The sequence below is a fragment of the Hyperolius riggenbachi genome, chromosome 6 (assembly GCF_040937935.1).
Source record: "Hyperolius riggenbachi isolate aHypRig1 chromosome 6, aHypRig1.pri, whole genome shotgun sequence".
Classification (NCBI taxonomy): domain Eukaryota; kingdom Metazoa; phylum Chordata; class Amphibia; order Anura; family Hyperoliidae; genus Hyperolius; species Hyperolius riggenbachi.
The window spans coordinates 251,684,795-251,707,340 of record NC_090651.1 but is presented as its reverse complement, the minus strand read 5'-3'; the positions used below and the strand labels follow the sequence as shown (position 1 = coordinate 251,707,340).

At 41.1% G+C, this 22,546-nt stretch overlaps 1 protein-coding gene and 1 long non-coding RNA gene across 15 annotated transcripts in view; one reads left to right on the top strand and one right to left on the bottom strand.

Moving 5' to 3' along the window:
* Positions 1-22,546, bottom strand: part of PLCH2 (phospholipase C eta 2) — a 1,280,386-nt gene that overhangs the window by 22,440 nt on the left and 1,235,400 nt on the right. The gene's annotated exons all lie outside the window — the stretch shown is intronic.
* Positions 17,960-22,546, top strand: part of LOC137521439 (uncharacterized) — an 81,960-nt gene continuing 77,373 nt past the window's right edge. The window contains exon 1 of the long non-coding RNA XR_011022123.1: positions 17,960-18,032. This is a non-coding gene — a long non-coding RNA (uncharacterized lncRNA). The remainder of the gene's footprint in view (positions 18,033-22,546) is intronic.

Here is a 22,546-nt window from a genome sequence, read left to right as displayed (position 1 = left end):
TATTCCACAAAACTTTCCAAGTGTTGTTTTTAAGTTAACTTGAAGGCCATATGAAGTTTGTAGGTCTGTAGCTATGGACTATGCAGAAAGTGGGTGACTAAGTATGTGAAACTACTCTGGCCTACCATTTCATGGCTGCGTGGCTGTTCACAATTGCTTCCACCTTGTTATGATACCACTAAGAGCTGCACGATTGCAGGACTTCACCAGGGCTGCCCCTACTCTCTGGAACTCACTCCCACCAGCCATCAGACTCTCCCCCACTTTTAATACCTTCAAACAAGCTCTCAAGACTCACCTTTTCATGCTCGCATACCCCCCTACACCAGCACCATAATATGTTCTGTTAGACACCCTCTCAAAAAATGCACCTATTTTCTCCACCCCCACCCTTTAGATTGTAAGCCTCTGGCAGGGCCCTCCTCCCTAGTGTTTCCAACTTGATTATGCAATCTTACTGACAATCACCCCTCTTGTGGAATTGAACAGTCTATTTTGACCTATGACACTGTACTGTTATCAAATCATTTGCATGATCTTGTTTTGTTGTGAGTTTTCTGTATGTTCTACCTTGTATGTTAACCCATTTATATATTGTGCAGCGCTGCGTAATATGTTGGCGCTTTATAAATACAATAAATAATAATAATAATAATAAGAGCTGACAGTGGAAAATTTAGAAGGGAAGAAATTTGACAAATTGCATATAAAGACAATTGCAAATGAAAGGATACAAATATGGGTTACCACTCACTCGGGTTAAGAAGTCACTCTGTAGTTACGAGGATAGAGGGTAACACCCATGTAGGTAAATGATTGACTGAAACAAAGGTGCCAAAAAGGATCAAATACTGTAAAACTGGCTTAAAATTGGAGGTAGTGGTGGACTAACTTACCTCCCCATTGAAGACTCCATTGGTCAGATTCAAGTAAATGCTTTACTGGATACTCCAAAGGAGCTTTTAAATTGGTTTTAGTTCATTTTATGCTTTTTGGCGCTTCCGTTTCAATGAACTAATATGTTTGACTTTTCAAGAGGGAAGTTCATTTTAAAAAAGGTAAGTGCAATACTTACCCCCTATTTTAAATATTGGTACACAGGCAACTCCAGCATAGCTCAACTATGGATCTGATTTTTTTTTTTTTTAACTCTACAGATGCTTCCCCTCCCCCAACTACTGATATCAACTCGCAGAAGGCATGAGCGGAGATGGGTTTTCTCCACAAGGGGAAAATAGAGTTACAATTGGGCAATCACCCAATGTGAGTAATAATGAATTCAAGTGCTTACAAAAGGTTCTTATACACATTAGTACACTTACAAGGCTCCTGGCTTCTCCCGTCACCCCTCCACCCACCCCCTTTATTTCCCTTTGAGATTCTGCGACTTCAGTCATTTGGAGGAGCAATCCAATACTTTTGGCAGTATAGTAAATGCAATGGTTTGACTCCAATAACTATTTTTATTGCTTTTGAATAAATTGGTCAGGGAGCACCCCCATAACATTTGCTCACTTGTTTCTGAAATATAACAGCCTCATAAAGAAGGCTTGTCTTCATTCTCCCAACCAGTCCAAAAATACCAACATTGGGTATTGACAAGGTAATCCTCACATTACACAGAAAGACTCAATATATAGCTGAAGGAGTAGGAGGGTCTGCCACCTGCAATATCTCACTTTGTTATGAAAAAGTGGAGACTGCCCCTTAGCAGCCATCAAACTGATTTTGTAAAACTGGGCAGTCCCAAGACTACTACTTTACAGTTAAAAAAAATAATTGAAAAATATCAGATTCTTCTTGGTCAAGATGAGCTGTCTGTCTTGCTTATCTGCATGTCTTGGTACCTTACCAATGCAGAATGTGATAAATCAGTGACAAGATGAAAGGTCGTCTTACCTGCTGCCTGGGCTCTTTACTAATTATTGTAGTAATAGTAATAATTCAGTAATAATTGTAAATGTCAGAGGCAAGAGAGTATTATGTGATAGCAGCACTGAGCTCAAACAGACTTCAGTCTAAAAACTGATCTGAAGTTTGAGAAGGCAAATCAAATAATGGGATAAACAGTTAAGCTAGGCAGATGCTTATAAACTAAATACATATCATGGCTAAAAACAAACATAAGTATTGTTGGTAAAGGCATCCCCCGCATTCTGCACCTGCCAAATCAAGGTGGCAAGCAACTGGCTATGGCAATGTGATGTAGTTCTGCCCGTCAGAGAAGCTGGGAAGTAGACGGGTGGCATTGCTCCTGGTGGCTGAGAGTAAAACTTTTAAGGGCAGGGCTAGCAAAATAGTAGCCATTGTCTGTCACCCCCAACAATAACATGCAGAAGTTCCACCCTCCCTGTTAACCTCCTATCCTCTTTTGCAAGACCAAAGGGGACATCACTGCTGTTTACATCTGCCACAACAGACTGAAGAGGCATTAGGCTGCAGAGGCCAGATCTATATATTTCAACATCATAGATAGTGGGTCCAATACAGGTTTGTGATGAGTCTGAATTTCAGACACTATTGCACACAAAATCTGCATAAGATCTGATAGCGGATTTAAAATCATTGGCCTGTTTCCACCCAGTGTGGGTTTACACACCCTTTAGTGTCTGGTTAAAAAGTTTGTTGCCTACAGAGGTTTTCTGGATGATATAGATCAGGGATCTCCAACTTCAGTCCTCAACGGCCATATCCATGCCAGTGTTTAGGATGGACTGAGAAAAGGAGAAATGAGTTTTACTTGATGAACCACATCTTTCCTAATTCAGTCCCATCACTTTATTTGAGCTGTGCCAAAAATGTGTGAAGATCTCGGCCCTTGAGGACTGGAGTTGGACAGCCCTGACACATAGGAACAAAGAGAGGCCCCCCACCCTTGGAGGTGTACATGTGTCATCTAAACACCACATTGCAGCCGGACCTGCCAGCCCCTAGCGAAAATGTGCCCTTATTTTCGGCTAAGAATTGAAGTGGAAATTCAGATTATTACAAATGCATCTTGTGACTGGTTCTCTTTAAAGGCTGTTGGGAATGGGGTGGGGGCATACAATCATGCCTACTTATCCATTCACAATGAACATTTCACTATAACTAAGAAAAAAAAAAGTGTTGTTCAGAAAGGCAGAATGAAGAGCAGTATTGTGCAGTCATCTGTCTTCATCAGTCTGCCTGTCTCATCACAACTGAAAAGGATTGCTGTCTGGCCGCTATAGCTTATAGCACTGTTTACATTGCTTTGTCAGTTAGTGAGCCCAAACACAGCAATATGCTTATTATAAAAAAAATACCTTCCAGATCTGACCATTTGTTATGGGCAACTCATTTCTTCCCTCCATGTTTTCTAAGGCCTCTTTCACAGTGCGACATTAAAGTTGCATGTTAAAACAACATTTAACGCAGAATAACTCACTGCAATGAAAAATCAATGCCCCATTCACAGTGCACACATTGCGTTGATGACTAAGGCTCAACACACACCATACAATCTTGATTGTTCAATCTTACCACTTTCATGTAGTATAAGAGCTTATCCAATCAATCATTCCAGGTATTTTCAATCTGTTGGCCCTTATACTACATAGATTTGGTAATTCTGTACAACCAAGATTGTATGGTGTGTGTTGAGCTTAACGCTGCACGTTAAGTGGAAGTACTGCATGCAGTGCGTTATACACGTTATTAGCTGCGTTGGACTGTTTACACATGCTCAGTAATGACTTGGAAACACACTTTTCACTGCCTGTATGCTCTACTGTATGCGACCATAATGAGGCATTAAGTTACGTTGCGACTTTTTTGGGGCATTGCGTTGCGACCTTAACATCCTACTGTGAAAGAGGCCTAAATAAACATCTTTATTATGCTTGTTACAGCAGCTTTGTGATATTCTCATTAAATGACACACATTCATCTAGGAACACAGCAGTGCATTTTATATAGGTACAGTACAAAATAGGTTAGACACACACACATAGGCTTTGGAAATCTGAGAATACAGAGCTGGTTAGACTGTCATCGGCAGACAAAAGACATTATCAGACCACAAGTCATATTATAGGTGGGTTTATGAGCATACATCATGACACAATCATTACATTCTCCTTTGTGAGCAGAGATTATGAAGAATGTATTTTGGCATTCTGGAAGCATTCTGTGTATACTTGCCAACCTCTTGGTCACCATGTATGGGAAGCATTTACAATCCCACACGTCTCTTTTCGCCTATAAAAATATATGTTCTCTGTGCCTCATGAATTATTAATAGTAACATTTTGCTGTGCATGGCTTATTACTGCCATTGATTTAATCTGAATAATAATCAAGAAATAAGGTGTATTACCATCATTCATTCAGGCAGTGTGCAAGACACAGCAGCTACCTAAATTAAGACGTATTGGGGACATTTATAGAAACTAGAACAGAGGGGGGTAGGAGCTGGAGCACAAAAAAGAAAAAGGAAGCTTCTTTAAATAGAGAGGGAAAAAAAAACAATCTGAAAAGTGTAATAACCAATTGTAACTAAGGAATTACTTTCCTGTACTGAAAAATATAAACTGTAAATTGGGATTTGACTGGTTGCCAAGGGTTACTGTAGATTATGCACATATCACTTATATGATATATGTATCGGGAGGGGGCTGCTTTTTACCAGTGTACTTGGATAAGTTGATAAAAATGTCTGTATCCAAGAAAATGGTTCTTAATGGACAACCAGTGAGAAAAAGTGTACAATTTAAAATACAGTCCTACAAATTGACATTTATAGAGAAGTAAAATGAACATTATATTTTCCTATATTACTGTTACTTACAGTAGGTAGTGAAAATCTGACAGATTTGTCAGGTTTTCAACTACCCCATCTCCCCATGGGGGATTCTCAGTGTCTATTTATGAAAGCACTTACTGAACTGCAGTTGCTCCATCGAACTGACAACAGTGTGCAATCAAGTAGGAAAGCTGGCATCTTTGTACAGATCCTTTCAGGGGGGTGTTTGTGCAAAGAATAACAGTAATAAAGGAGATGGATTAGTCCAAAACCTGTGAGATCTGTCAGCTTTTTACTACCTACTGTAAGTGACAGCAACATAAGAAAAAGGCAATTTATAGTGCATTTTACTCAGAGAAATGCTCATTTTATATGTATGCATTTTAACTTTAACATTTTTATTTTGCTGTAATGTTCCTTTAAACTAACTGTCAAGTCAGTTGGTGGGGAAGATGCAGAAAAGGCCAATCCCCGAGTTTTACACCCATTCTGGACTTCTGTCACACAAAATGATTTGCTTGGGATAATATTAAGTGACAGTTCATTTTCTATACCGGCGTCCCCAGACATCTGCCACTGGTTCCCCAGCAACAAGCGGCACCAATATCAGCATTTCCCCTGCGATGACAGGTCTCCTTTTCCTCTTTATAGGACAGTGTATACTGCTTGGTAAATAGCCAAGTATATCAGTGCAGTAATCACTGGCAAAATGTCACCTGAAAAGATCATTAAAATAATAATGTGCTCCGAAAACATGTACATAACTTAAGACAGGACAAAGACAGGATGATCAAAACTAAGCTAAGAGACAGATTAGATGAAAGGCACAAAGATAACTGGTGACGTAAACAGTGAAAAGGAGGTCAGGAGGAGGCAGCACACTTACAAACTAAAGAAGTAGTAGACAAGAACCAGAAAAACCTAAGAAATGGGAAACACATGAACAAAAATACACTTACACAAGACAGACACAGTACAAGCAAAAATAAAAAATACAGACAAGAGCATAGTTTAGATAAACAACCCAGAAACCAGATCACAAAGAGTGTGAGATAAAGAGACTGAGTGCATGATAAATTCAAGACACACTAATACTATAGCACATGGCATAATGAAGATGAACATGCTAGGTACCGGACTAAAAAGGAACAGCAAGGTAATGTGAAGACATTTGAAACAAAAACAGAAAGACTGATGCTCCAGAATTCTCTTAAAGGGGCACTACAGCAAAATTTAGACTACTGGGATTACCGTTGTAGCATAGTTCTAATAGGAAAAGCAACACATATTAGGTAGTGTTTTTGTTTACTAAGGATGGCTGGATTGGATCATTTATAGCACACATACAGATCCTAGCATCAGTAAGAGGAAATGGACATCCTTCTCTGTATAGTTCCTCCGTACAGCTATCTCTCTCCTCTCTGTGCTGTGAGCTCAAAGCCTTTTCTAGTTATGCAGGTTTAGTCAGCAGCAAGTATTGTGCTGTAGAATGACTTAGGTGAATAAAGAGGGAGCCTGTTTATTTACCCAACACCTTTCACAGCACATAATACTTGCTTTTGATTCTGCATTAGGAGAACAGGCTTTGAGCTCACAGCAAGGAGGAGAGAGAGCTATCATCTGGTAGCCTAACTGAACAGAGCATGACATCACTTTCTGTTACTGACACCCTAATCTGTACGTGTGATATAAATGATCCTATTCCGCCAACTTTTGTAAACAAAAACACTTCTTAGGGCCTGTACACACTGAAAAACGCAAGCAAAATCGCAAGCGCATGCGTTTTTAAAGTGCATGTAGTTTTAAAAACGCATGCGCTTTTGCCTGCGTTTTTTGTACGTTTGCGTTTTTCTTGTAATTGCTGATTGGCTAAAGAATCCTTTGTTTTTTTTTCTAGTTTACATTTCAACAGGAATCAGGAGATTGCAGAGTCTTCTGGGATACTGACTTCTGAAAAACGCAGGCAAAAACGCAAGCGCATGCGTTTTTAATGCGTTTTTCATGCGCTGCGCTTAAAAAAGCGCAGTAGGCACTGCGATTGCATTTTTCTAAAAACGCATCGCACCAGTGTGTACAAGTCATCACGATTTTCATTCTTTTTCAAAAGACCTTGCGATTTTAAAAACGCATGCGTTTTTAAAAACGCAGCGCAAGCGCAGCAGTGTGTACAGGCCCTTAGCCAACATGCAGGACTCCAATCTGTGGTTCAAACTTGAACTGGATTGTACACAAACACTGCAGCCTAAAATTGCATATAGAAACTAGAATGACCATTGTTTATTTTGGCTGTGCGTGCAGGCATTCCAATGACAGTTAATGCATACTTGGCTGATCTTCAAGTACTGTCCTATGCAAAAGGGAGGACAAGAAGCCTCCCTGCAAAATCTAGGAACAAAGCAATAGGCTTGTGCACAACCAAGCTGGCTCCAGTTTGAACTAAACATTTCTACTGCCATCTAAGTGACAAAAATCCTCCCACATTGTTAGGACTTAATAGGCTGGGCATGCCCATGTTGTCCAAACCAACCCACACCAGGTGGAGGAAGGATGAGGAGAAACTGAGGCCTGCTTTCTTGTGCACTACAGAAATATTTTGCATTTGTACATTATATGTAATGTTATCCCTGATGAAGCCCCTATTACAGCAAAACATGTTAGATTGTTTGGGGTGGTTGTTAATGGGGGGATATAATGCTGTATAACAATGTGATACATTGCAACCCCTATGTAGTAGAGATACTATCCTTCCATACACTAACTTATAGTTACTACATCATATGCACTTTAGGTTTGTCTCGGGGTTGCTACTTTTAAAATTGCAAGATTGTTTTTGGTGAGGTCATCCTCCTCTATTTACCATCAATCACCTTGTAGGGGTTTTACATTTAACTTGCTCCCAGTCGTATTTTACAGTGAAGAGATTAGCATGTTTTGTTTTTGAGTAGTAGTCATCCTACAATGTAGCAATTTATTTGTATTTAGGATGCTTTAGGAATGGGTAGCAATACTAGTCCAATGACAATGAACAGATTAATGGACATCTGATCATATTGTACTTAAAGAAGGACTACACCAAATGGCTTGTAACTGCGAAGGCAGAGGTTTGTAGTGGTATGAATAGTCCTAACTCTAATCTGTGCTCAGCCACTTATAGTAATCCTAATTTGAACCTTCTGGTATACTTGGGCCACCACACTCATCCCCTACCCACTTCCGACGCAGTGCAGCATATAGATTGTAAGGCAAATCTTCAACAAGCTAGTACAAGTCCAACAACTTGTGTGGTCTTGCTGTGTGGCCATACATTTCTGCATAAATAGGAAGTAATGTATTTGCCAGGGTGAAACAAAACTTGGATAAGGGTTACTACTGAAGGACTGCAATGAGAGAAGTTATAACTACTATACTCCCAATACTTCTTACTGTACAGCATTGGGTAGAGTTGTCCATTACAGACAATGGATGACAGCCACCCCATCTAGCTGTCAACAAACAAGTCAGGACAATCTTTAGTTTCTAAACACAACTCAGCTGTTACACAATGCTTAGCAGGGGAGAAAGATAAATAAGTAGGTTTGAAAATACTGCCTAATTACTACTGTCCTTCCCATGCAGAAGCAGTGCCAACAACAACTGCTACACATTTACTAGTCTTTCTGATCAACACAGGAACTGAATGGCCAGTGTAGTCGAGCCTTTGTGTTTAAAGGCCAACAGGTAGTGAGAGGGATATGGAGGGAGGCTGTCATATTTATTTCCTTTTAAGCAATACCAGTTGCCTGGCTGCCCTGCCTATCATCTGCCTCCAACACTTAGCTATAGACCCTGAACACGCACATGCAGATTAGGAGTTTCTGTCATTGTCAGACCTGACAAAATTAGCTGCATGCTGGTTTATTGTGCAATTCAGACACTACTGCAACCAGATAGATCAGCAGGACTGCCAGGCAACTGGTATTGTTTAAAAGGAAATAAATATGGCAGCCTCCACATACCTCTCGCAGTCTTTGTTATGCCCTGAAGATGGTCAAATCCAGTCTACACATTTAATCATCCCCCAATATCTGTGAAAAGCTTTACATTTTGTAGACGTCAATAAAATTAATAGATGGAGAATTCTCCTTAGGAAAAGACAGATTTGAAATGTGCAGTGCACTCTGTAAAGTGCTGCAAACATTCCAGTGCTACAGAAAAATGGGATGTAATGTTATTATGAAGATGACAAAAATAAACTTATCATTTAAATATTATTTCTCCTACAATCGTAAACTGCAGCAGTGCTGGCATTTAGTCTACATGTGACAGGCTTATCCTGGTCCCACTTGAGCTTGTGGCATAGATTATTGGAATAGCCTTCTCCCAGCAAACCGTAATGGGTCACTTTGTTAAATGAACTATGAAATGTGTCCAAATCAGCAGGCTTCATGACAATTAATTGTTCTTCTGGGACTGAACACCATCAAAGCTCTAAAGCTTTGTTTGATTTCTTTCAATGAAAAATGTATGAAGGCAAGGAGCCTTCTGGGAGTAAGCAGGCCATATAATTGACAGTGGAGATCTATAAAAAGCACATAAAACAATGCAAAACCAAATTATCAGCAGAAAATAGAAGTTGGCAAGTATACGGATTAACTCGAATGCAAACATTCTTGTGGAAAAGAAACAAAATCTTGGATGCATTCACATACAGCACTGTGAAGAAAAAAACAAAACAAAAACATTTCACTTATGACATGAAGTTGTGTTTTTACTGAGAATGATGATGAGGTGCTGCAGTTTTGCAGTGCATTTCCTATGTGCAATTATAATAAAGCAAACAAAAGAAAATGTAAAAGAAAAAAAAATAAGTTAGATGTTAATTGGCATCCCAGATCAAATGCGATATTTTGTTGTTAAAGGAAATTGAGACCCATTTAGAAGGCGATCCAGAATGGCTATTGTTTTTCTCTTATGCCTTTATTTTCACTACAAGCAAAGTGGACCAAATTTGACTAGATTCAACATTTTGAGCCCTTGATGACCATAGCCTTTTTCATTTTTAATTTTTTTTGTTATTTTGCGATGTTGAATGTTTTGGAGAAAATTTAAAGTAATTGAACCCTCGTCCCCAATACCCCTCAAATGTTGGATTTTAAATATGAAATAAAAATTAAATCCTAATTTACAGCTAGAATTCTATATTTTATAATATCAGGCATACATTGTGAAATAGTATGATATTTGTGTATTCAATATCAATATTTCTAATAATAATCCTAACATCTGTATAGCGCTTTCTCCTGTTAGGACCGGTCCACACTTCTGGTTTCAGATCAGATCCGTGCCAAATGGATCCGGTTTTCTGAAAAAACTGATCCGTTTGACACAGATCTGATCTGGATAGTAGGGCACGTTCTGCGTCCGCACGATTGATCCCGTTGCTATGTACGCATCGCCACTCACCTGTCTCACCGCCACCGCTTGGTCCCTTCCACAGTCTGGAGGCCAGCAGAAGCATGGCTCTCCATAGGCTGCAACAGGCCAATTCTGCCTAGCAACAGGGTGAATTTTCATTGGTTCAACAGGAACCAATGAGAATTCTCTCTGTTGCTGAGGATTCCCATTGGTCTTTTGCAGCCAAGTGGAGAATCCTCATGCTTCTGTCGGCCTCTGAGCTATTCAGAATGGACCGAGCAGTGGTGATGGACAGCGGGACGCGTGAGTATGACGTCACAACGGAGACGGGATGCGGCCAAAATGGATGACGTGGATGCGGTGACTAGCTTAGTGAAAACGGACAGTGTCCATTCTCACAGGCTTGCATTGGACACTTTTTCAATCCAGTCCAGGAAAAAGTGTCAAATCTGGGCTCTCAGTGACATTTTCGTTACGTGCAACACGGATATGTGTGCCTTAGACTCAAAACCCTCAAGAGCTACAGCCACTAAGAGCGCGCTCAATGGACCACCCTGAAGTGTTGATGAAGTCTTTCCCAAGGACTTCTTATTGAATAGGTACTGACCCCAGCCAGGATTCAAACCCTGGTTTCAACCCATATCAGAAGCAGAGCCCTTAACCAGTACACTGTCTATTGAGTAAAATAATCCACAACTATAATTTCCTGCATAGTGATCGTGTATGGCCAAAATCTATGGTTAACATTCCACTTTGTAGGTGTCAATATAATCAGATTAAAAATGCACCATTTTAAATGTTTTAAATGTTTTGTAACATTTTTAGGCAGCTGCTACCTGTGAGATTCCAATGTTTTAAAGGAAGATGTTTTCAGAATGCAACATGAAAGCTGCCATTCTGGCCATGTGTCTATAACACAAGCTCTGGGGCTGCAATTTATTACTTCTTACTGTATTCACGGACCTTGTAAAAGCTTGCACTATGCATATGGCCTCAATACTTCAATGGTTTTGAGTTGCTCGCTGAATCATTAAGCAGTAAGGGAAGGCTATATGGAGAGCATAGAGCTGACACTGACCCCATTGCCAAAATTAAATGGCAGCTGCCTGGCTGCCATGCTGATCTTCTGTTTTTAGCAGTGTCTGAGTCACACACTTACTGTACAAGCAAGCAATGAACTACGCTATAATGAAGTCAAAACACCTGCTCTACATAAACATTCTTAGTGATCAAAGGATAATTGTGTAACCCATAAATATTCAAGGAAAAAAGTGAAGGTGGCCATACACTGATCAAACTATGTCCGATTGACGTGCCAATTTAAATTTTTTTTTTTTTTCGATGAGAACAGTTTGTTGGGACAGAGATTGAGCAGCACGGTGGTGTAGTGAATCCCAGCCAGGGCACTATCTGCAAGGAGTTTGTATGTACTTCCCATGTCTGCGTGGGTTTTCTCCAGGCACTCTGGTTTCCTCATACACTCCAAAAACAAACAGATTGGTTAATTGGCCTTAGACTACAATAGACATATGACTATGGTAGGGATTAGACTGTTGGCAACAATAGACATATGACTATGGTAGGGATTAGACTGTTGGCAACAAATCCATTTCTACAATAAAGCGCTGCGGGAGATTACAGCAATATATAAATAAATCAGTGCTGCACATACTGGAATGGATATTGGATAGATTTGTACGGTCATTCAAACCGTTCCGGAAATTAGTTATAATGCCAACCCTCCTCTTCCCCTCCACCAAGCTAATGATGTGCATGTTCAGAAACACTGAATCAGACGAACCTGGAAAATTTGTATATATTTATAATCAATTTAAAAAATGAATCAGATCTATTGATCGATTGAACACCAAAATCCGTGTATGGCCACCTAAATGGGCCTGCACACCAAACCACTGATGTCGCTCATTGGGGATTAGAACCATTGCAGAGCTCAGCTGTATAGATGAGTATCAGCTATGTAGCGGACAATACGCTGTATTGCTGAGGGGGCGGAGGAACAATGGAGCTGTGCATGGTGATGTCATGTGGTGGGCATACGAGCTGCATAAACAGTGAAGCTGGCCATCGCTGGAGGCAAGTTGATCCGCTAAGTGAATCACTTGTGCGTCGTGGGTCAGTGCCTCTGTACACATGCTTTATTTATTATCGGCTGGGGTGGTCGTTATCAGGCGCCTCAGCTGACTTTAGTCAGGCGTGTGTACGGGCCTTTAAGAATCGCCTTATCTGCAAGCTTGTACAAAATCTGTGACTCAAATGATTGTATTCAAAGCATCAGTATTTTAGCCAGACAATTATTATGGGATGGAGACTAACTAATGGGAACAGCCATAATCCTTTCCTAATGACAACTTTAAATATAGTGCAAAAGTGTAAGTTTTAAAATTTCTGCCTTCACTGGTTCTCATTAAGGTAAATTCTACTTGAGCCCCACTACAACCAAAAATGTGTTAAGTGATCTGTAAAAAAGATATGATATTATTAAAGTCTAGATGTGGCATTCTGTCTGCTATTATCCTTCTCTGGTTGTCAAACTTGAAGAGGAACTTACATTTTTTTTTAAAACAAGATTGTAATGGATTGCGGAGACACCGCCGCGCGGTCTGACAGCGAGGCGGCTGGTTCCGCGTTTAGACCGGCGGTTTCTCCGCAGCAGCATGCGTCTGGATTGTCTGAGCCTAGTAGTGCACACAGATGGAGAGCTATGCGCACGCGCGCTAACAGGCAGGCCCTTTATGCCAATAGGAGAGGGATCAGCTGATCAGGACGATCAGCTGATCCCAGCGCAGTAGGTGATTGGCTGAATGGGACTGGGCGGCGCTGAGGAGCGCTCTGCTATATATACATCTTGCCTGTCAGTTGCTGGTTGTCAGCCGTTGCGAAAGCTTATGCGTTAGCACTCAGACCATAGTCAGATCCCTCGGTGTGTTTGAACCAGGTGGACCTGGGAATTCACACTTAGCCAGATTACTGTTTTATTACTGTGTTATACTTTAGACCAGTTCCAGGGTGTTGAGACCACGGACCTCACACCCAAGATTAGGGATACTGTGTCATTGCTGTGTTATTCTTTAGACCAGTTCCTGGGTGTTGAGACCACGGACCTCACACTCTAGACCAGGCTTCTGCTTGATATCTGTTACGACCTATTGCTCTCTTGACCCTTCTCCTGCTCTCTGATTCGGTACCTACACATATCTGATTACATGTTGCCAACCCTGCCTGTCCCTGTTTACCTAATCAGCCTTCTGTCTCTGTACCTTATCCGCTCGTGTGTTGCCGACCCGGCCTGGCCGACCCTTCTAGCTGTCACTCACTCCTTGGGTGTTCAGCCCATCTGTACTACCTGTGACACCCCCCCGGTGGGGTGTCCAGTAGCTGCAGGGACTTCCTGTCCCTCAGAGGGACCTCTCTGCAATCCAGTCAGGGACTCTAGCTCATAGGAGTCCTTTGACTGCAGTAGAGTCTGATTCCAAGCAGTTAAGGGAATCACTGGCTCTCTGGTTGTCTCCAACCCGGACTAGGAGATACTCGTTATACAGTCTAGGGTCACCTGCTCCTCAGGTGGTCCAGGCTCATATACTGTTGTCCAAACACTTACACTTTATCAGGTGTCCAGAGGTTAGTTATACTTGTATTATTGGTGATTCTGCAGACCATCAATAATCAGGTATATATCTGTATTCTTGGTGATACTGCAGATCACCAATAATCAGATTCTCTCTGTGTGCTGACACAGATAGTTACAAAGATTAATTTATAAATTATGTAGTCAATGTTCGGCCATTGTAAAATCCTACCTCACTTTAATTTACAGTATTAAATGTATCAATGAATCACTGGGGAGGGTGGGTTTTACATACAGATATAGAGCAAAATCCTGATATAAGATGAATAGGAAAAATGAGGTAAAAAAAGGTATCCAAAATAAGGTTTTATGTTCTACAATGTAAATGATATTTCTATAGTGCTTTTCTCCCAAAGGACAAAGCACTTAGGCCCACATGCAATTCACTTTTTCACTTGAGTTTTCTCCTAGGTGGTATTTTTACACCTTATAATAAAATGCCCCTTACACAACCAGCAAGCAAGAAAATACTCAAAATAGATTTGATAGAACTTTTTCACCAAGTTTAGTGTACTTTTTCAATTGTAAAATTCAGAAAATGTATTTTAAAGTGAAGATGAAAATTATCTCTTAGGAGATAACTCAGGTGAAAAAGTGAACTGCATATGGCCCTTAGGCTCTCTCAGATTCTGAAATTGATAGTAGGATGAAGTAGTAAGACAATACTTCTATAAATGCCTAGCTGAACTGGTGGGTTTTCAGTCTGGATATGTTCTAAAATTAGTTGTTGCGAGTTTCTCTTTAACTTCCTATGTTTTTTGAACGAATTTGTGATACGGTTACATAGAAAAAAAAGACGTTTGTCCATGTTCGATCAGAACTATGCTGTATTTATCAAGTCCTGGAAAATTCACTCACGTCATACTGCACCCATTTCACAGGTACCAAATAGTGAAATGTAAATTAGATAGCGCTGCCCACAGCAGGGGGGGGTTAACTATGACGCTGCCTGTGGACGATGTGTTCCACTCATGGTCCACATAATTCCACTACTTCCTTCTTCAAACACAGGAGGAAAAAGTAGAGGTGTTACATGACCACGAGTGGAGCACATTGGCTGTAGACGGCGTCATAGGTAAGTTAACCCCCCTCTGCCACAGGCACCACTATCTAGTTTAAATTTCGATTACAAGTAGCTACATACTCGTAGCTACCATCACTAAAACCAAACACTTTCTCAGTTCTCTTAATGAGGAGAGAGGTAAGAGACCAACAAGGAACGTAACATAATATAGGTTCTACTTTGCACTTTTATATATAGTTTAAATCAACTAACATTTTTTAATACCATGTATCAGGTAATTCATACAAAGTCCAGCTGACCTTTAATGAAAAGACACAGGACTATACAAGTTTGGATTTGCCCTAAAAAAAACAAAACCTTCTCTTCTCCAATTTAAAACAGGAGGGCCAAACAAGAAAAAATGTAGGGCCCTATTACACTTACCCCGCTACATTCTGTTGCATCACAGATGGGCATCCCATCACAGAAACAGTGATAGCCCTATCACAGTGATCACAGGGTGGTGGGTCCCATTGTGGCGATGCAAGGGCTACAGTGCATTATGCAAGATTAATCTGGAAGTGAGGCATACTTTAATTGGAAAGTATGCCTCACTTTATGGTCTCACTGCATCGATAATGCTTGGTGCGACCTTTTGGGATAGTATCAGTTCAGTTGCAGAAGAACCGCTCTGCAGCGGAAGAGTGAAGTGTAGGAAGGGGCCTTACTAAACATTTGTTGGCAAATCAACTATTCTGTGTATATGAAATCTACAACTAAGACTACTGTCTTCGGTTTTGCGTGTGCTCTTAAATGCTTTAGTGCGATTTTGTTGGGCGCTCTAGTTGATCATGCACACAACACAGTCGATTCTCTGACTACATTCTGCGATGTCACACTTCTGAGCAATTTAAATGGAGTACGATTAAAAACACATACTGCTGGGCAGTTGAAAATGGCTGATATTTCCCACAATGCAACAAGGTTCACAGAAAGGAAACGGTCATGACCATGGTCATGACATCACACTGTGGAAGGGGTTTCACCACAATATAAGCCACATAGACCACCCGATCTATTCAAGAAAACGTAAAGATTTCTCATGGGAAAGGGGCATCAGCTACTGGTTGGGATGAAGTTCCTCTTCAAGGGCTTTTGTACATAATGTACAGTGCTATGAGGTCTGACGCACTGCACATGCTGTACGATCTCTATCTGTATGGCAATAAGAAAGCCCATAGACTATGCTGTGCATTGCCGAGCAATGTGTAATCACATAATGGGGAATATTGTAACATGCGGCACAAGGGTTTCTCCGTCTACTGTGTTGTATTGCGTCTTACCAATGATGCATTTAAAATTCACAATATTTAGCTCCAGAAAAATGAACGCAAAAAAATCCATCCGTGCATGTGTTGTACAATGTGAACCAGACAATGTTTAGGGCCATAGTGGTTGGCACCACACAGCACTAAAGTCCTGGGTTCAAACCTTGGCCTGGGGCCTGAGTGGGGTTTCTGTGGGCATTCTGTTTTCTTCCAACACTCCATAAACATACTTATATAAAATATTTGGATCTCCTAAATCAGTGTTACACTAATGCTGGGAATACACGTTAAGTTTTTACTTTAGATAGATTTAGATAGATGGGTTCAATAGATAAATTCCAACCTGTCGGATCTGGTCGATTCTACTTTCGTTTCGATTCTCCTCATTCAAGTGCATGTAATTGATAAGAAAAGATAAGGAATCGAGAGGGGAATCGAGCAGTGAATCGAGAGTAGAATCTATCGAAAGCGAAATCGACGGCAAAAACGAACGCAAAAACGCATCGTGTATTTCCAGCATAAGTGCATTACACTGAATAGATTAATGATTAGATTGTGAGTTTCTCTGAGGGTCACTTATGTACTTTATGAAGCACTGTGGTAGATGTCAGTGCTATAAAATGGTGCTTCTGCTGCCACACTTTGCATGGGGGCCTCCTTAGAAGTCAAGCCCTCCTATGGTAAAGAGGGTTTACGGAGCCTATTGTTACGCCCCTGATTTTAGCGTACAGCCAGTTATGAATTCCCAAAGCTGATTGAACCTGTGCTTCTTTGCAAGCCTAAAATCTGTACTGTCTTTATGGTGTATAGGCAGCCTAGACACTACCCACCTTGCTGCGCAGATTAGGAGCTTGCTACTCGTCTTCTACACCTGGGGTCATACTTTGGGAGCAAATGGACACATCCACATCACAGTTCAGTAAAGAATTTCAATGAATAACTGTTTTGCAGGAGTTTTATTTGCTTTTATTTTATCTGTAAGCAAGTTGAAAATACTTGCCATTTACCCGTATAATGCTAGCTGGGTCATGCATTTTCTACTGCCCTTATATGCCATCACCAGGCTATATGTTCACCGATTTACACCGAGAACAGTGTGAATTGTGAGATAGTTTCCACAAAATGCAATAATGATTAAGTTTGATGTAAAACAAAGAACAAAAACAGTTAAACTAAACAAAATTTTAAATTTCAAGGCACAATAAATGACATGAAACAAGGATAAAACAACATATAAAAAAGGACACAGATAAAAGAGAAAAGGCTCTGAACATGAGATTGGTTCATTGTCACCCTGGATCAGCTTCATAAATGGTCTTTTGGGAGGCTGTGGATGGTCTGTTATTAGTAAGACAACCCATAAAATGAACTGGTTGCTTTAATGTGCCAGTAAGAGACAAATGATGCTAATGAGTTGAGTTGTCGGAAAGCATGCAGAATGTGTGAGTGGCTGTCACTCACTACACCTTCCTGTGGCATGAGGGGGGTACCTTCATGGCTCCTAAATAGTCTCTGCTTCTAAAAGTAGATTGACACAGAGAAGTCCACTGAAATCACAAACAGACAGAGTAAAGGTAAATCAGAAAGAAACAACATTAAAAGTGAAGAGAAGAACTTCACAGCTAGACTGAATAAGAGAACAAACAGTGAAACATTATGCAGGTTAGACAGACTACATACAGGAAGACGCAACAGAGAGCTAGATTAAAAAGACACCTTAGCATAGCTGAGGGGTTTGTCGGTGAGTTGGTACTCAGAAGATGAGAGTGTTTACACAGCATTAACACACATATGTGGTATAATTGATATATGCACATTTCCAGGTAACATTTTACTGTTGGAGAAGTGACTGAAGGGCCTCCACTTCAACACAAGTTACAAAAGAAGAGAATTAAGGTAAAGCCAAGACATAAAAGCATGTTTAACTATCTTGCAAGGACATAAAGGCCAATTTTGCTTTGCCAGAAGAGAGTTTACATATGCATTCTTCTCTACATGTGGGTAAAAAAAGCATTATTTGTGAAGGAAATTGCAAAATCCCAGGACCTGCAGTCTTCCGATATTTGCTTAAAGTGGGATTATACTCCCAAAAGTATTACCTCGGTAACTACTCTGCTATACAAAAGAACATTTGAAAGCATTCCCAAGTATTCACTGTGTGTAAAATCATTAACTTTCACTGCAAAGAGCTTGCTTATCTCTTCTCATTGGCAAAGGCAGGGCTGTGCTTGTGCCTTTGCTCTGCCTCTCTCCCTCTGCTGAAGCGACTCAACTGTTGCCAGGGCGATGTGTCTATTCAGCAGAGGGGGAGGGCAGTGTGAAGATACAAGCACAGGGAGGTTCTTTCCTTCACTGATGACAAAAGGTAAGCAAGCTTCCTCAGCTCTCAACGGTGAAAATAAACGCTGTTACACACAGGGAATACCTGGGAATGTTTGCAAATGCTCTTTTATGTAACTAAGTGTAGTAACTGAAATTTTAATTTTGGAAGCATAATACCACTTTCAAACACACTTTCCCTGTACAGAAACTGATGGCAGCCACCACTTAATAGTTTTGCTGAGAGGTAGGCTTTGCATTGGATCAGGAGGCAGGCTTTACATTGGGTTGAATAAGTAGCCCATTTTTTTTTATCTCAAGTCCACTGGTGGCTAGAATCAGCTTCATCGCAGAAACCAGGAACATTATACAAAATATATGCTTCTCTTCACATATAAGAAGTCTCATATTCATTTTCTTCCACTAATAATTAAACATAGCTTATAAACCTGTATGCAAAGTGTAAATATTTTTTTCTCATTCTCTTGAAAATATGGGAAAGAATGTTTTTTTGGTTTGCACTGTATTCTACAGGTTTTATTACCGCTTTCTGCTTTTTTTTTTGCAAATTAGGAATTCTGTTATACATGTTTTTCAATCCAAGAGATGACGCAAAAGTTCAAAATTAGATTATCAGGCAGCCTTATTAAACAAGATGAAATACCACTGCTTAAAATAAATATTGTAAAACATGGTACACATTTACATTTACAAAACAGGATACCTTCATCATACATTAAACAATGCTATGAAAATATGCTTTGCTAAATACCTTATGACCTGACCACTGGACAAAATCATAATTCAGGTCTACCACTCACTGCACAAGACCTCCCATCATGCCTTGACTACAGGACATATTTTAATACAAATCTTTCAAACTACCTATATACAGATTTAGGAAGCAAGGAAGAACTATCCAATGAACTATATACAGATATAGGAAGCATAATCAAAAGTGGGAAAAATGAATGTTGATTCAAGAGATACTCTTGAATTTAGCAGATAACGGTAACTTAAAGGGACAATGTAGCGAGCAGGACATGGAGGCTGCCATATTTATTTCCTTTTAAAGAATGTCAATTGCCTTGCTGTCATGCTTATTCACTGCAGTATTGTCTGAATCACACACCTGAAACACGCATATGGCTAATATGGCTTGATTTTAATCATAGCACCTGTTCATACTCATTATGGGTCAGTGGCTGAAAGTGACCCAGGATAAGTGGAGCAGACAGGTAACTGGAAGAGTTAAAATGGAAAAAAAGAAGCCTTTACATTTCTCTCACTACAGGGTCCCTGTATAAATAGAACCTGAAATGAAGAACACCTCAGGATTTATGCTTGGGGCTTCCTCCAGCCCCCTGTAGTAGGTCTGGTCCCTCAGATTATATCCAGTCCCCTCTGTTGCTCTGCAGACTGGCCCGATGAATTCCTCAACTGGTTCAGTCACCAGCCACTGCGCATGAATGTTCCCAGACACGTGAACCCATGGCCATGAGTGTTCTGTGCATGCGCAGTTCACAAAGACTAGAACTGTGCATGCGCAGAACACTCCTGGCCAGGAGCGTGAACAGATGGTGTGCACGGCCATGATTGTGCATGGCCACACAACAGAGCAACAGAGGGGGCCAGATGGAATCCAGCCCCCTGACCGTCTGGTCCCTCAGATTTTATCTGTTCCCCTCTGTTGCTCCATCTGTGAGGCCACGTGCAATCCTGGCTGCACGCACCATCTGATCGCGCTCCTGGCATCGCGCAAATTTGGATGAAGTATACCGATTTCAATAGGTTGTAATATTGCATCAGAACACATTACAAGTACAGTACAAATGGACCCGCCAAATGAATGTATAAAATATAATACAACATTTAACCATCCTGGCGGTATGGACGAGCTCAGCTCGTCCATCACCGCCGGAGGCTGCCGCTCAGGCCCTGCTGGGCCGATTTTAGTGAAATAAAAAGCAGCACACGCAGCCGGCACTTTGCCAGCCGCGTGTGCTGCCTGATCGCCGCCGTAGTGCGGCGATCCGCCGCGTGCAGCGGCGAAAGAGGGTCCCCCCAGCCGCCGGAGCCCAGCGCAGCCGGAACAAATAGTTCCGGCCAGCGCTAAGGGCTGGATTGGAGGCGGCTGACGGCCATGACGTCACTTCGCTCGTCGCCATGGTGACGAGGTAAGCAAAACAAGGAAGGCTGCTCATTGCAGCCTTCCTTGTTAATTCTGATCGCCGGAGGCGATCGGAATTACGTTTCAGGAGCGCCCTCTAGTGGGCTTTCATGCAGCCAACTTTCAGTTAGCTGCATGGAATAGTTTTTTTTTTTATTTAAAAAAAAACCTCCCGCAGCCGCCCTGGCGATCTTAATAGAACGCCAGGGTGGTTAATATGCAACAGAAGGCTATGGTAGCCAAGACACACAGTATAGTGAGCCTGCTCTCCTATACACCCCACAATACCATGACGCACTGAAGCACCCTGCACATAGACGCCGCTTCAGCTCAAGCGTACCTTTCGGATGTTTTTTTGTATTGTAATTATGCCACATTGTCTCCCTCTGCATAAAAGTTATATAATGTTCTGTATTCTGTATAATGTTCTGTTCCTACTGCATGCCCTGTCCTGTATCTGTAAACACTGTATATCGTGTATCAGTACCCTGTACGTGCCAAGCCCAATTCCGGGCACGACCCAGTCGTGCTTGGCGAAAAAGTTTCTGATTCTGATTCTGATACACAAAAATACCACACATCGCATAAGTGAACGTATTAGCCTAATACAATAAGAGAGGAGTATATCATTACTAATTAAGGAAAATTTCTGGACTGCCTGTGTTAATGTACATTACAGCTTGAGCGCTACTCTATATATTATAATAAGAGAGAAGTATACCAGGCAGACGTAGAAATCAAAGACCCCTGATTTGCCGTTGCTCTGTTTTCCTGTGGTGCATCACTACAACAATGCAAATTCACAAAAACACAAGACAAGAACCATCCTGGCTTTTACAATAAACCTGACACTTCATTTGCCAAAAAAAGGAAGGTGTAATCTCACACTATTTGATACCCAGGTACATATAAAATTGTACAAGGGTGGGTGCACTAAAGAAGTTATTAAAGTACACCTGTAGGCAGCAAAAAAGAAAAAATGCGCAGCTGCACTACACAGGCGCCAGTGGGTTTGCATATGTGCAGTAACAAGGAGCCGCTTGTGCAGAGAAAAAAAACATGCACAAGAGAAAGTACTTTGTAGGCTAGAGGCTTATCTTGCTCGTGTGCAGTGCGGCTGTGGTCATACATGAAAAAGAGAGGTTGGCCTCAAGCAATTTTCAACATTAAATGGCTTTATACCATTTATTTCCAAAATTCCAAAAATGCCCATTGGCAATAGTTTTGATTGAGCATTTATGAACACAGGAGTGATTCTGTTCTCACTAAACAAAAGCTTTTGTACATTATCTGCATAAAGTTTGTATGTTCTCTCCATGCCTGCGTGGGTTTCCTCTGGGCACTCCACTTTCCTCCCACAATTAACATACATGTTAATTAACTTTTTTAAATTGGCCCTAGACTACCGTGGACAAATTGACTATGGTAAGGATTAGATTGTGAGCTGCTCTGATGGACAGTATACCCTGCCTTTGCTACAGTGTCTGAATGCAGATCAGACGCAAAGCGGAAGAGGATTCAGAGATGCTTGGCAACCAAATTTCACTCACCAGTGGACCAAAGAGAAGAGCGGGCGGGAGATCTAAGGGAATGGTGCAATCCTCCAGACTATGGACCACTAACCACTAGGGAACATGGGTGCAAGGACTGAATGCATGGTACAAAAGCAACTCCACATAGCACAATCTATCAACCCCCCCAACAACTACCACCCTTAATCTTGCTTCCTCCACAGCATTTTGAAGTCATGTATTTCCTCCCTTCCCAAACCCTCGGAATACTCAATCATGTGTTCCAGCACCCTTATCTATGTCTCGCCCCCCCACCCCTACCCTTAATCATATGCTTGCTCCCTCCCCAGGCCTGAATCTCTCCCCACAAGCACCCTCAAGCAGTCTTCTCCCCCAACAACCCCACCACA